Source organism: Lipotes vexillifer, unplaced genomic scaffold (assembly GCF_000442215.2).
Source record: "Lipotes vexillifer unplaced genomic scaffold, Lipotes_vexillifer_v1.1 scaffold333, whole genome shotgun sequence".
NCBI classification, from domain to species: domain Eukaryota; kingdom Metazoa; phylum Chordata; class Mammalia; order Artiodactyla; family Lipotidae; genus Lipotes; species Lipotes vexillifer.
The window spans coordinates 688,379-703,354 of NW_006790633.1; the positions used below are offsets into that span (position 1 = coordinate 688,379).

The following is a 14,976-nucleotide window of genomic DNA, read 5'->3' on the forward strand; positions in this document are numbered from 1 at the left end:
GTTTGTTGTTATTTGTTTAGTGACTTCTGAATTAATTCCATAAAGTGTGTATCCTTCATCATGTGTTTCTCTAAACTCTCTGCTTGGTTAGCTTCATGATCAGCTAATGACTAGATAAGGATTTCCTTAAGTGCCTAAAACCAAGACGTTTCCCAGTGTTTTCCAAGGGCTTGGAGTTATTTGCAGACTATTGGTTTTTAAGACTACCATGGAGCTAGGGTGGGGGTAATGGGAAAAGGTCAAGTTAAAACCCCACAAAGCTTGCTCTTCTTACCAAGATTCAACCACTTTCTTTGAATAAGCATTTTTCTGAATTGTTGCAAGCTTTTTGCTAATTTACAGAGTTCTGAAAAAGTTGATCCTGACAATTTTTGCTAGTTTTCTTTTATGGAGGCAGAATTCAGGCTCCGGACGCGCAGGCTCAGCGGCCATGGCTCACGGGCCCAGCAGCTCCGCGGCATGTGGGATCTTCCCGGACCGGGGCGCTAACCCGCATCCGCTGCATCGGCAGGCGGACTCTCAACCACTGCGCCACCAGGGAAGCCCCATATTACTCTTTTAATGTCAGTAGACACTGTCGTAGTAACCCCTCTTTCGTTCCTGATTTAAGTAATCTGTGTTTTCTTTCTTTTTTCTTGATTAATCCGTCTAATAGATTACTTATTTTATTAATTTTTTTCAAAGAACCAGCTCTTGGCTTTAATTTCCTCTGTCTGCTCTTTTTTTCATTGATTTCTTCTCATATCTATTATTTCCTTCTGTTTGCTTTTGGTTTAATTTGCTCTTCTTTTTCAAGTTTATTAAGCTGGAACATCAGAGATCATTACTGTTAAACCTTCTTCTTGTCTAATATAGGTGTTGAAAAATATAAATCTCCCTCTAAGCACTGTTTTAGTTGTATTCCACAAGTTTTGATAAGTGTTTTCATTATCAATTTCATTCCCAATATTTTCTAATTTCCTTTATAATTTCTTCTTTGTAATTACTTATAAAGATATGGCTTCATTTCCCACTATCTAGTGCTTTCCAGTATATCTTATTGTTATTAATTTCGAATATAATTCCATTTTAGTCAGCTCTACTATCTCAGATGTTTGTCTTTTGAAATATGTTGAGACTGACAGGATGTTAATTTCAATATGATAATGAACTTGTCTATTTCTCACTTTGTATTTGTCCCTTTTTCCCCCCATGTATTGTGAAGCTTTATTACTAGGCACTATTATGCATTGAATTATATCCTCCCAAAATAGGGTGGCTCTAATGCTTTGGCAGCCAGCAAAATATATGTTGAAGTCCTAACTCCTGATTTAGACATACAGTTTTGCAGGTATAATCAATTAAGATGGGGTCATTATGGTGGGCCCTAATTCAACATGATGTAGGAAAATGCCACGTGAAGACAAATTCAGATGACACTGAAGGCAGAGATTGAACTGCTGTAGCTGCAAGCCAAGGGACACCAAAGATTGCCAGAAAATCCTCATAAGCTAGGAAGAAGCAAGAAAGGAGCCTTTCCTACAGATTCCAGAGGAAGCGTGGCCCTCCGATACCTTGATTTCAGACTTCCAGCCTCTAGAACTGTGAGAGAATAAATTTTTGTTTTACGTCTCCTAGTCTGTGGTACTTTATTATGGCAACGCTAGGAAACTAATACAAGTACGTACACATTAAGGGTTTTATGTATTTTTTTATTATTTAACCACTTGAAAGTCCCCCTTTATCTCTCAGAATAATCTTTCTCTTAAAATCTACTTTGTCCAATAGCAATATAGTTACAGTGTTTTCTTATCTTACTACTTGCATGGTATAGCTTTCTAACGTGTTAATTTCTTTTTTTTTTTTTTTTGCGGTACGCGGGCCTCTCACTGCTGCGGCCTCTCCCGTTGCGGTGCAAGTCTCCGGACGCACAGGCTCAGCGGCCATGGCTCACGGGCCCAGCCGCTCCGCTGCATGTGGGATCTTCCCGGACCGGGGCACGAACCTGTGTCCCCTGCATCAGCAGGCGGACTCCCAACCACTGTGCCACCAGGGGAGCCCTAACGTGTTAATTTCTATTTCTCTGTGTCTTTATGTATAAAGTGTGTCTCTTGTAGACTGAACATATTTGGGTCTTGCTTTTTATGCAGTCTGACAAGCTCAGCCTTTTAATTAGTGTGTTTAGTCCATTTGTATTTAACGTACTTATTGATTTTAAGTCCACCAGAACGCTACTTGTTTTTTGGTGTCTCTTTGTGTTTTTTTCCCCTTTGTTCCCCTTTTCCAGTCTTCTTTTGGACTAATCCAATATGCTGTACATTTCATTTTCATTTCCTCTTATTGGCCTTTTGCCTATACTTCTATTTCTTTCTTTTTTTAACGTTTTATTTTATATTGGAATATAGTTGTTTTTTTTCCAAAGGTCAATAACTGGACTTTAATGAATAATTCTGGTAAAAGCGTTTGTGCACAGATAGGCAGGTATAAAACATATGTCAAAAATGAACAAAAAGAGGGCTTCCCTGGTGGCACAGTGGTTAAGAATCCGCCTGCCAATGCAAGAGACACAGGTTCGAGCCCTGGTCTGGGAAGATCCCACATGCCGTGGAGCAACTAAGCCCGTGTGCCACAGCTACTGAGCCTGTGCTCTAGAGCCCGTGAGTCACAACTACTGAAGCCCGTGCACCTAGAGCCCATGCTCTGCCACAAGAGAAGCCACCGCAATGAGAAGACCATGCACCGCAACAAAGAGTACCCCCACTAGCTGCAAATAAAGAAAGCCTGCATGCAGCAACGAAGACCGAAAGCAGTCAAAATTAAATAAATAAAATGAACAAAAAGATTCCTTCTCTCCTTAAGTACATCTTAGAACAGCCATAACTAAGTTTAACTTGATATGTTTCAGAGTTTAAAACCCAAGAAACTAACAAATTTTTGCACAAGTTTAACTTGAGACACATGCATTTATTGTCCTAAAACGAAATACTTTCTTGACATTTGATTTGATACTCTTATTGGTAAGCTTTGCCTTTTAAAAGTTTTCCTAGGAGAAAATACAAGAAAAGTATCTATCCAGATTACCCATCACTCTTTGAACATTACTTAGGAATAACACAATCTTAAAATAGCTCAATTTTGAAAAACACAGAAAATGCTGGAGTGTTATTCTTATACTCAGGATCTCTTTTTGAAAAAGAAATGAGTATAAAAAAGTAATTTTGGGCTTCCCTGGTGGTGCAGTGGTTGAGAGTCTGCCTGCCGATGCAGGGGACACGGGTTCGTGCCCCGGTCCGGGAAGACCCCCCCGGCCGCGGAGCCTGCGCATCTGGAGCCTGTGCTCCGCAACGGGAGAGGCCACAACAGTGAGGGGCCCGCATACCGCAAAAAAAAAAAAAAAAAGTAATTTTGTCCTGACACTGGTGGGATGAGATACATTTGTACTGTTCACAAATTCTACACACAGGACTGTCTGTTTTAAATAAGAGCAACACTAATAGGGAACAAGAAGTAGAGAAGCCAACTTTAGGAGATGCATTCATTCCAGGGTACTTGGTTAATGCCTCTCGGGTTTTACCAGCATATCTCTGAAAGGAGATGCACATCCTAATCTCACAGCTATTTAACAGTGATCACTTTCCTTAAACACAGAAAATATGCTTACCTCTTTGACAGCTCCAGTCTTGACTGCAAAGAAAAGGTTATTACAAGAACCCAATTCTAGGTGCCCAACTACATTTTATCATCACAAATAGCTCTCAGTGTTTCTTAACAGGAGGATTATTGGCATTGCATGTAACATAATTCTTAGCTCTGGGGGACCATTCCAGACACTTAGCATTCCTGTCCTATTCACTAAAAACCAGCAGTTTTCAAGGTGGCTGTGACAAGCAAAAACATACGCATATGTTTCCAACTGCCCCTTAACGAGAATCACTGAGATCCAAGATTAAACTCTCTTAATCTATTAATCTGACTCCCACAGATTCATTACCTTCAGTAACAATGACTGAAGAGGAGCACGTTGTTTAAAAAAACATTGTAATTAAATATTACTTTGGAAAGACAAGCTGATTTCTTCACAACCACAGTGATCTGAAAGGATTAGATGCACAATGTGCAAAACTTATTGTCCCCAAATGCACACATACAGTCACAGGAAAATGACTGTTTACCTTCTACTGGCAAATCTTACCCCATTTATCTTTAGTATAAAAATACATCCACCCACTACAATAAGATGAAAAAAACGTGTAGATCTTCTTGATAAATTCCCTCACACTGATGTTCCTGGAAACTGCTGTTGTCTTTGCTCCAAAACTCGCCAATATAATAGTTGTTGCTGTTTCTGTAAAAACTGCACCACTTCTGGACTTCTTAGTAAGAAGTCTTTTTTGATTTAACGCTTGTTCTGAAAGAGTAGGTCTTGCAGGTTGATCCCCAAAAGATCCTGTTCTCTGTTTAACAGTAGAGAGTATATTATCTGCACTTTCCTCAAGTTTGACGTTTCACGCGCTGCCAGTCCGGGCGGCCGCACTGCAGGTTCAGGGCCTGGTCACTTTTCTCCTTCTTGTGCTTATCCTTGTACATCTTGTTGTGGTGTTTCTTGCATATCCACGGCTTGCGCTGTTTGGCCACCTGGCTCGTGGTCTCGCTGCAGCCCTCGTAGGTGCAGGTCTTGCTCATGAGGCCCCCGCCGCTGCCCCGGCTCCGGGTTCCCGCGCTGCCGCCCTCTCCCCCAGAGTGGGTCTCCTCGTCCTCCAGTCCCCCCAACTTAGCCGTGCTCTCGCCTCCCCCCCCCGGGGTCCGAAGTGTCCGGCAGGTCTGTCTCATCTTCCCTCGCCTCCTCCTCGCCATCCCCCGCCACTTCGGACAGGTACCGAACGGGCTTGCCAGCTCTGGCTCTGCCCCCCCACCCCCACCCCCCACCCCAGGGCCGGAGCTTGCCGCAGGACGCATTTCGGCCGCAGCCTCGTCCTGCTCTCCACAGGGGCGCATCACCAGCAGGGTAAACTGTGAGGCCGCAGCCGGGACGGGGGCTGGAGCCAGGGCCTGGCCGGGGGCAGGGGCGGGAGCCCCGGGGCGGAGCGCCCCGCTAGCGGCGTCGGCCCCGCGCCCTCGGCGACAGCCTGCACCTCCGTGCTGCTGAGACCTAGCGAGGGTCCACGACCCCAACCTTTCAGCACCTGCCGGGCCCAAGTGCACTTAGCAAACCAAGACCTGGGACCCGCGAGAGGAAAAGGGGCTGGAATATAGTTGATTAACAATGTTGTGTTAGTTTCAGGTGTACAGCAAAGTGATTCAGTTATACATATACATGTATCTATTCTTTTCCAAATTATTTTCCCATTTAGGTTGTTACATAATATTGAGCAGAGTTCCCTGTGCTATACAGTAGGTTCTTGTTGGTTATCCATTTTAAATATAACATTGTGTATATCTCAATCCCAAACTCCCTAACTATCCCGTCTTTCAATTACATTTCTGGTGGTTGTTCTAGGGATTATAATTTGCATCCTTAACTCATCACAGTCTATTTAGAATGCATATATTAAATGAATGAATGTGTAAAATATGAGAATCTTATTACATTAAAATTTTACTTACCACCTCTTTTGCTATTGTTGTCATGTATTTTACATAGACATACATAATAAACCCCACACTATCGTGAAAGTCATTAACAAGGAAGTCATTAGACTAGGGTGGCTCTAATGCTTTGGCAGCCAAAGTAAGCAAGCCAAAACCTAAGCCAGAGTCAATTTCTATAAATGCCTCAAGGGTAAAAAATCAAAACTTGAGAACAGCCAGTCACAAACAGCCAACTAGACTTTCCCAAATAATGCAACTGCTCAAGCTAGAGCCAGTTAAATAATTTCCTTGCTTTGCTCCTGCGACTGCTCTGTAAAAGCCTTTTCCCTTGGCTCCTGACAGTAGAGTGCCCTCTAACCAGTTTCAGTTTGGCACTGCCTGATTCAAATCAATGTTTGCTCCAATGAACTCTTCAAAAGTTTAATGTGCCTCAGTTTATCTTTTAACAGTATTATATTATTACATTTACTTTATTTTTTTATAAATTATTTATTTTTGGCTGTGTTGGGTCTTCATTGCTGTGAGCGGGCTTTCTCTAGTTGTGGCGAGCTGGGACTACTCTTCGTTGCAGTGTGTGGCCTTCTCATTGCGGTGTCTTCTCTTGTTGTGGAGCATGGGCTCTAGGTGCAGAGGCTTCACTAGTTGTGGCACACAGGCTCAGTAGTTGTGATGCACAGGCTTAGTTGCTCCCCGACATATGGGGTCTTCCTGGACCAGGGCTCGAACCCATGTCCCCTGCATTGGCAGGCGGATTCTTAACCACTGCACCACCAGGGAAGTCCCCACTGTGGGTGATATATTTTAAGAAGTCTGGATTACATTGTCTTCCTTTAAAGGGTATTAATTTTTGTTCTGGTAGGTAGTTAAATTACAGGCATATCCTTTTGGCCATTTTAGCCTTGGTTTTATTCTTTATTAGAGTGGGTGTATTTCAGTTTGGGCTGCATTGTGTCTTCGTTCCTGCGTGCAGGCTTTCTCCAGCTGGGTAGAGTGAGGGCTACTCTTTGTTGTGGTGTGCAGGCTTCAGTAGTTGTGTCACGTGGGCTCAGTAGTTGTGGCTTGTGGGCTCACTAGTTGTGGCACACGGGCTTAGTTGCTCCACGGCATGTGGGATCTTCCCTGACCAGGGCTCGAACCTCTGTCCCCTGCTTTGGCAGGTGGATTCTTAACCACTGCACCACCAGGGAAGTCCCTCAGTTTGGACTTTAGTCTTAGGGCTCAGCCCTTAAACTAGGACATATTCCTGACTCCTAAATTATGTCTTTTCTGGAGTCTCACCTGAAAGTCCAAAGTGCTCATAGAAGTCTCTGCACTCTGGCTTGGCCAGACACTAATACCTCTCAGAACAGCTCAGAACAGCACAACCTCTAGTATCACCATTCAGCTCTCAGCCCACAACAGATCCTCTTTGCTAGGGCTCACAGAACCTCACCCTGTGCCTGTGCAGCCTAGCCCTCACCCAGGGACCATGGTGAATTCCTGTGCAACTTCCTCTTCTTTAATAACCTGCGCCCAATTTTCAACTGCTTTAGTAGCCCAGTAACCCACTCCCTGCCCCCTCAGCTCAGCAAGCCATCCTTCCACTTAGGATTCACCTCCATGCACCACAGAAGAAATCTGCAACGATTGTGAGGCTTACTTCACATGTTTCTCATCTCTCCAGTATCATACCCCTACACCAACCATCTTTTGCTTGAAAAAAGGTGCATCACATATCTCGTTCAGTTCTATAGTTGTTCAATGAGAGGGAATCTTGTGCCAATTACTCTGTTATAGCCAGAGGTGGACATTATTATGTCTTTTTTTACTTTTTTTAAAAAATTTATCTTCTCATTTCTAATTTCTCTTTATTTATTTTATTTATTTGTTTTGGCTGCGTAGGGTCTTAGTTGCAGCACGCAGGATCTTTGTTGAGGCATGTGGGAATCTTTCTTGTGGCACAGGCTCTTCATTGTGTCCCACAGGCTCCTCTCTAGTTGTGGCATGTGGGTTTTCTCCTCTAGTTGCGGTGCTCGGGCTCCAGGGCACGGGAGCTCTGTAATTGCAACACACAGGCACTCTCATTGAAAAGTGTGAGCTCAGTAGTTGTGGCGCACGGGCTTAGTTGCCCTGCGGCATGTGGGATCTTAGTTCCCCGACCAAGGATCGAACCCACGTCTCCTGCATTGGAAGATGGATTCTTTACCACTGGACCACCAGGGAGGTCCCCTATTCTGTCTTTTTTGACATCAGATTCTTTCAGAACTTTTTGTTTCTCATGTTTTTAGTTTTTGTTTTTTTAATATTTATTTATTTTGGCTGCACCGGGTCTTAGTTGCAGCACATTGGATCTTCGTTGTGGCATGCAGGATCTTTTAGTTGCGGCATGTGGGCTTCTTAGTTGTGGCACGTGGACTCTTAGTTGTGGCATGTGAACTCTTAGTTGTGGCATGCATGTGGGATCTAGTTCCCCAACCAATGACTATGTGTCCCCTGGGTTGGGAGCATGGAGTCTTACCCACTGGACCACCAGGGAAGTCCCTGTTTCTCATGTTTTTGATGCTCCTTTCTACTGGGGCCCTAAGCTTAGGCCTAGCCCACCATTTGGATAATCCAGCACCACCCTGTCTCCTATTCCAGTTTTTTCCCACTCTATCTTCTAATCCTAAAAATGGATTAAGATCAAGAGAATAAGGAGACAAGCCACAGAATGGGAGAAAATATTGGCAAAACACACAGCTGACAAAAGACTGTTACTCAAAGTATACAAAGAACTCTTAAAACTCAATAATAAGAAAACAAACAACCCAAATAAAATATGGGAAAAGACCTGAACAAGCATTTTACCAAAGAAGATATACAAATGTCAAATAAGCATATGAAAAGGTGCTCCACTTGGTATGTCACCAGGGAAATGCAAATTAAAGCAAAGACATACCAGTCTACATTGATTAGAATGGCCAAAATCTAGAAGCCTGACAACACCCAACAGGAATTCTCCTTCATTGTTGCTGGGAATACAAAAATGGTACAGCTACTTTGGAACAGTTTGGCAGTTTCTTACAGAGCTAAACATAGTCTTATCATTCAATTCAGCAATCATGCTCATTGACATTTACCCAAAGGAGCTGAAAATTTATATCCACACAAAAGCCTACACACAGATATTTATTTCAGCTTTATGCATAATTGCCACAACTTGGAAGCAGTCAAGATGTCCTTCAGTAGGTGAATGGGTAAATAAACTTTGGTACATCCAGACTATGGAATATTATTCAGTGCTAAAAAGAAATAAGCCATCAAGTTACGACATGGAGGAAAGTTAATGTGTATTACTAAGTGAAAGAAGCCAAGGCTACATACTGTATGATTCCAATTATATGACTTCTCGGATAAGGCAAAATATATGGAGACTCTACAAAGGATTAGTGGTTTCCAGAGGATTTTTAAGGTTATGAAACTATTCTGTGTGATACCATAATGGGGGGTACGTGTCATTTAGTTATACATTTAGTAAATGCATTTAGTAAAACCCATAGACTGTACAACACCAAAGTGAACCTTAGCATAAACTATGGACTTTGAGTGATAATGATGTATCTATGTAGGTTCATCAATTGTAACAAATGTACCACTGTGGTCTCTGATGTTGCATGTGTGGGGTCAGGGGATAGATGGGAACTCTCCCACAGTACAGTTTTTTGCTGTGACCCTAAAACTGCTCTAGAAAGAAAGTCTATTTTGAAAAATGGATTAGGAGTCAAAATGATGCTGGATTAAAAAAATGCTAAAGGGAACTCCAGCTAAAGGAAATGTAACACACTTAGGGAATTTCCAGGAGAATGTGTTGTTTACATGGGTTATGAAGCCATCTACAGCTGGACAGAGTTCATTTATACTTAGAACATTAGCCCATTCTTTTAACTGGACTCACAGAGGAAGCAATGGTTCTACGAATTCAAAACATCAAATAATTGCTTAACAACAAACAAACACGATGGGCATTTTAGAGCCCAGGAGTTTATCATCCTGAGTAGTGTGCTTTAGACTAATTTTAAAAATGAGTTGTGGGGCTTCCCTGGTGGCGCAGTGGTTGGGAATCCGCCCGCCAATGCAGGGGACACGGGTTCGTGCCCCGGTCCGGGAAGATCCCACATGCCGCGGAGCGGCTGGGCCCGTGAGCCATGGCCGCTGAGCCTGCGTGTCCGGAGCCTGTGCTCTGCAACGGGAGAGGCCACAGCAGTGAGAGGCCTGCGTAGCACAAAAAAAAAACAAAAAAATGAGTTGTATTTCTATGCATTTTATCCCCAATGATATTCATTGTGGCTTTTTTTCATAATAACAGCAACCTGGAAACTATCTAAACATTTAGTAATAAAGGTCTGCTTAAGTAAATTGATACATCCATGTGATGTGACAGTATACAAACCTTCACAAAGATGCTATAGGCGAATATTTAATGACATGGGGGAATACTTTCATGATAACTTTTTTTTTTGTTTAGTTTTTGAGGTGATTGTATTTTTATTCTAGCTTTAATTCCATTTTAAGAAAAACAGTTTGCTAAAATCTTTTATTAAAAATTATGAAACATTTGGGGAAAACATATTTTTACTTTGTTTCCCCATCTCTCATTTTTTTTTTCTTTTGAGAAAGACCAAAGACACACCATCATTTTGCATCTGTTATATTTACTTATATTCTTTTTTGTTGCTATTGTTCTAGCCATGATGTGATATTCTAGGTGAAGTTTTTAATCACTATATAGCAACATCATTTGGGAGTAGGTTAAATAGCCATTTGCGTGTATTGATTTTATATTTCTAGATATTAATGTTTTTTCTTTTTTCCTTTTTGGTTTTCTTGAAGTATAGTTGATTACTGTTGTGTAATTTCTGCTATACAGCAAAGTGATTCAGTTATACATATAATATATATATATATATATATATATATATTCCTTTTCTATATTCTTTTCCATTATGGTTTATCACAGTTTATTGAATATTAGTTCCCTGTGCTATATAGTAGGACCCTGTTGTTTATCCATTGTATATATAATAGCTTACAACATGATAACATTTTTTTTTTTTTTGCGGTATGCGGGCCTCTCACTGTTGTGGCCTCTCCCGTTGCGGAGCACAGGCTCCGGACACGCAGGCTCAGCGGCCATGGCCCCGCCGCTCCACGGCATGTGGGATCTTCCCGGACCGGGGCACAAACCCGTGTCCCCTGCATCGGCAGGTGGACTCTCAACCACTGCGCCACCAGGGAAGCCCCATGATAACATTTTTAAGTGAACAAAGCAACTTGCAGAAGAGTATATACAATTTGATCCTGTTTCATTTAAATTTATTTCTGTGTAGAAAGAGGTTATACATCAAAATGTTTAGTTATTTGTGGGTAAATGTATTATGGGCATTTTTCTTCTTTATCATTTATGCATTTTCTAAATTTTTACAATGTGTATGTTGTTTTTAAGAAGAAAAATATATAATTTTTAAAATGAGTTGAATGATGTGAACAAAAAGGAGTTAATGTTAGAAATAGGGAAAATGGTTGATTTTTATCAACTTTATTTCCACAGAAGAATGATGGTTCATGACATTAAGCAAAATGTTATTACATTAAATTAGAATCATACTAATCTTCTCATAATGTGCCCCCCGCCCAAAAAAAGTAAGTAGTAAGTGGACAGTATTTTCTATAGTTTACCTTTCTTCTATAGGAAATGGCCGGGTGTGCCTCTTATATACCAGGAGCTTTGTATCAATTTTTTAGGAACCCTCACAACTCTGAGTCTGCGTTCTCCCTGTTTCTTAAGCTCCCCGTTTCTTCGGAGCTGTTAAGTGACTTGTCCAAGTTCCTATGACTTTTATATGAGACATCTGTTAAAAACAAACAAACAAAAAAACCCCAACAACCTACATTATAAGATTCCGAAATACACACTTAAGCGGCTTAAGATTCTTGTTGGTATAGCACAGTGGTCAAAGACACCAACACCAACTCTGGAGCTCAGAATAGCTGGTTTCAAATCCCAAATCTGCCGTTTATTCTGTGTGTTTTCTGGACAAATTACTTGGCTTCTTGGTGCCTCCGTGTGTTAGCCATAAAAGGGAGGCAACTTGACTTAGGGTTTCTGTGAGGATCAAATGACTGAAGGTATGTAAAGCACTTAAAACAGTAAGAACTCAATAACTGATAAAGGTCAGCTGGAGTGCAATGTCACATCCATTCTCTTCCATCCTAGGAGCCAGATCATTGCTCAGATGCAGTACTGTGACTGGAAAGCAGGGCTCCAACTCTGCTGATCTATTGTTCTTAGCTCCTGTCTGCCAGGGAGCCCTCAGTAGTTTAAATCGCCGTGGCCTCTGAGGGTGTGCGACCTGCAAAAAGCCACCTTGAGGGTATGATCAGAGCGTTAGTATACTCCTTCAGTTAAATGAGCCAAAAGAAATTCTCTAAAGTTGGTATTTAAAACCAAGGTATTTAAAACTGTGTTTGTGGCTGTCCTTCAAACCCACAGTAAAATCAGGGACATTATATTATAGTTGTACCTCATTTGGAAACAAAGATGGTATCTCCACTTTGTCCACCAAACTTGGCTGTTTCCAGAAATTAAATCTGGAATTCAAAATAGAAGATTAGCCATATTTTTATCACTGTCATTACTCTAATTATCTGACTAGCTTTCTCTAGATTGCTGCCCAAAAGGAGATCCAAAGAGGGTTGGCAGACTGGCAGCTTTAATGCAATAAGTGTTTGGAAATCCAAGGGTTTTATAAGACAACATTTGTTTTAAAAAATGGAAAGGGGGAGCACGTTACCTATATTTCTCCTATTTCTATATTGTTGTTAAAAATCTTAATATGACCATGCATGACACATCATACATTTGGATTTATATGAAAGGGAAAAAAAAAACTAAAAATATTTCACTGGTTATTATCATAAAGAAATTAAAAAAAAAAAAGCAGCAAGACCCTTATTCATGTTGCACACAGAGCAGCTTATTCTAATTATCTATTAAGAGGCCAAAAACACATTCTGGAACTCAATTGTGCTTGGCTTTTTTTAACCTAATGATTTTGCAAGAGCACATTCTTAAGAGATTTAGCTCCAAACCGTTTGTTCAGCTCCTAACAGTGGAATTTTGTTTGTTTGTTTCTTCTTGCTCAGCTACTAACCACGTGATGGGGAGGTGGGGCCACACCCCATCAGCTGCTGGCAACTGGCCACTGCCAGATCTGGATGTCTGCGGAGGCACCGTGATTGAGGCCCTGGGTCACATTTCCTTGGTGTCCCCCAGGCTCTCCGCCCCCACAGAGGGTTATGCTTTTGGACAACTGCAGATCCCTTATTCTTTCCCCCTTCGCCTGGGGTAACCGTGGAGCCTCAGGAAGACAGAAACATCTATGACGGTCAAGGTTTGCTGTACATTTCTTACTCCATGTTGGAAATCCATCAGGGCCTGTATCACTAAGCTGCTTTTGCATCTTCTCTCCCCGCGCCCACCCCAACCCTACAACTTCTGTCCTTCCTGTTGCCCAGTAGTTCCACTTTCTGATGTTTTCCTAAGTAACATTCCTACTGATACCATATCCCTTTAAAACCTACTACAAAATTATACAGGTATGGCATGCTTGTGGCAATATATTTACAGACAAGAAGGATTAAAACAGTGAAAAGCCCCCGTCCATCAGTCCCTCTGTGCAGAGGTGACCACTATTAAGTTTCACAGAAGTCCTTCCAGAATATTTTTATCCATATCCTGTATCAGGAACCTCTTTTCTAATGCAAATGGGAAATATACTCTATAAATATATTATATGCTACAATTTTCATTTTCACTTAATACTGCATCTATGTCTTCCCTGGAACCTTCTACTGCTGGGGAGGCGGTAGAGCTTAGTGGTTAAGAGGACAGACCCTGAAGCAGACAACCTAGATCTGGACCCCGGCTCCTTCATCTGCTAGCTGTGTGATCACAAGCAAGGGACTTAACCTCTGTGCCTCAGTTTGCTCTTCTGTAGAAAGGAAATACTAACAGTTCCTATCTCATGTAAATGAATTAACACATGTAAAGTGCTTAGAAAAACATCGGGCCCAGAGCTATCGTCATCACCTCTATTCTCCAAACTTCCCTGTCACGATCTTCTCATCTCCAGCCGTGGGTCTCAGTCTGGGGCCAGAATGGCAGCAGTGGCCCCTCCTAGGCTATGAGGATGACCGGGCCAGCATGGTGGTAGGGCTGCTCAGAGCTGCTCAGGCCATGCTGGGTCCATTTCCTGCTCCTGAATGAACTGCTGTGTCATGAAACAGTGTCCAAATGTGTCAGGTGCCCAAAGGGCTCACGGCACCTGTGTGCCAAGACTTGGATCCCCACAGCTCTGGGCCAGTCAGAACCCATGGGTGGTCACCTCTGGCCACTAACAGCGTCATTTTCTTCTCCCCGTATGCCCTACCAATATAATTCTCTATGTGAGCCCCTGTGTGAGAAAGGTCACAAAGCACTGCTCACAGCACTCACTGAATGTATCAGTCCTGGCCCAAATAAAACATTCAGCCTCTGAAAGCCCTGAGCCAGCCCCCAGTTGTAGTAGCTGCATCACTCCCTTTTTCCTCTGCAATGAAAGAGAATCTCAGGTTTGCCAGGTCAGTCCCCAAGAGAAAGCTTCACAGCAGAGAGCAGGTGTAGTCGAGCAGAAGTCCCTTTGAGTAGTCTGATGGGCAGGGCAGTGCCAGCGTTCCGCCTGTGTCCTCCTCTGCCTCAGTACTTGGCAGATCTTCCTGTGCACGCGTCCCCTGTTGGGTTGGGGTTTGGTTAATGCAACTTCCGACACAGCAGGTCTGGGGTGGGTGGAGACCCTGCATTCCTAATCAGCTCCCAGGAAGGGGCCGCTGCTGATGTGTGGACCCAGGGAGCAGCAAGGTCTTGGCTTAGCCTGCTGAGCCCTTTCCCTTAGTGTTTGAACCCCAGGAGCCGAGAGAGTGGTCTGTGCCATTGACCCTGAGGCTGTATCTCAACCCTTTCCTGTTTGAAACCCAGGAGCCGAGAGAGTGGTCTGTGCCATTGACCCTGAGGCTGTATCTCAGCGAAACCGACCTGGTTCAGTGGAAACTTGCTGGCTGAGATGTGTAACCAACACAACCAATGCCTTTGGACTCTGTTATGATGGGTTTGTTTTTTAAAAGAAAAAAATTCAGACATTACCTTATAGCCACATTTCATATAGTAAAACCCTCCCCAAACCCTGCCCCAATCCAGTCACTTAACACATGGGGTAGCATTATGGCAAGGTAAACAAATTTACCAGCCTGTGTGTCCTGCAGAGCAAACTGCCAATCCCCTTATATCCCAAATGCATTTTTTCTGGGGTTTCATTATACTTAATGTTCCCATAATCTCTCACTGGTTCATCTCCG

At 42.6% G+C, this 14,976-nt stretch overlaps 1 pseudogene; it reads right to left on the reverse strand.

Moving 5' to 3' along the window:
* Positions 1-4,252: 4,252 nt before the first annotated feature.
* On the reverse strand, positions 4,253-7,038 carry LOC103070762 (regulatory factor X-associated protein pseudogene; annotated as a pseudogene).
* Between the last annotated feature and the right edge of the window lie 7,938 nt (positions 7,039-14,976).